The 1,022-nt window shown below is 46.0% G+C and overlaps 1 pseudogene; it reads left to right on the forward strand.

Moving 5' to 3' along the window:
* Nucleotides 1-527: 527 nt before the first annotated feature.
* Nucleotides 528-1,019, forward strand: LOC114736788 (beta-glucuronosyltransferase GlcAT14B-like; annotated as a pseudogene).
* Nucleotides 1,020-1,022: the final 3 nt, after the last annotated feature.

Below are 1,022 nucleotides of genomic sequence, written 5' to 3' on the forward strand. Positions count from 1 at the left end.
TAAGGAAACTGGGCTGCACATAATAGCTGAGTGCATTTAACCTGAAGTTCTGAAACGGAGTGGTCGCCCATTTACGAGGGGTGAGGGTTAGATGACAGAGAGTGAGAGGGACGCAGGTCGCTGGAGCAAGAGATGAAGAGGAGGTAAACAGACTTCATTGATGTCGTTTGTTCTTGTTTTTGTACGGTCATCGTTTTATTTATCAGTTCTAGCTAGCTGCAACTTGTTTTCCTCTTTTGTCTTCCCTGATTTCAGCTTCGCTTAAATCTCTGTTCCTCCCTAATATATATTCTTTCTTCTTCATTCCCTCCGAACATGAAGAAATTAAAGAGCTATTACATGCATCTCAGGCACCACCACGCATTCGAGCGCAGGTGGATTTTCCCTTTCGTCATTGGGTCTGTACTCTTTCTCTTTGTTCTCTGCCTTGCGACTCTCACCTCTCCCGCTGGCACGCATCTCCTTCCCTTTTACCGTTCTCTGACCGCTTCCAACTCCGTTTTTTGTGGAATCCAAGCTGCATCCCAATACCTGTTTCGTCTCTTCCTCCACCACCGCGTCTCGCTTATTTCATATCTGGTTCCAATGGTGATGGCAACGCGCTCAAGCGCACACTTTTAGCACTCTACCATCCCCACAATCGTTATCTCGTTCACTTGGACCGTGAATCTTCGGCGGAGGAGCGTTTGGATCTACATAAGTTCGTCAAAGATCATCCTCTCTTCCAGAAGTTTGGGAATGTGGACATGATTACAAAGGCCAATCTGGTCACATATCGAGGGCCCCACGATGGTTTTCAAACACCCTTCACGCGGCGGCCATCTTGTTGAAGAATGGAGGTGATTGGGATTGGTTCATAAATCTAAGTGCTTCAGATTACCACCCGCTTGTTACCCAAGATGGTTTGTTGTTTTGACACTGCATCGTGAGATAAATTTTTTGGCACGATTTTTTTTGCCCTGACTAACTGGTCTGTGGATTTTACTTAACTAGATCTGCTGCATGCCTTTTCCTACTTGCCT

This window comes from Neltuma alba, unplaced genomic scaffold (assembly GCF_004799145.2).
Source record: "Neltuma alba isolate B1F8T4 unplaced genomic scaffold, ASM479914v2 tig00013372_pilon, whole genome shotgun sequence".
NCBI classification, from domain to species: Eukaryota; Viridiplantae; Streptophyta; class Magnoliopsida; order Fabales; family Fabaceae; genus Neltuma; species Neltuma alba.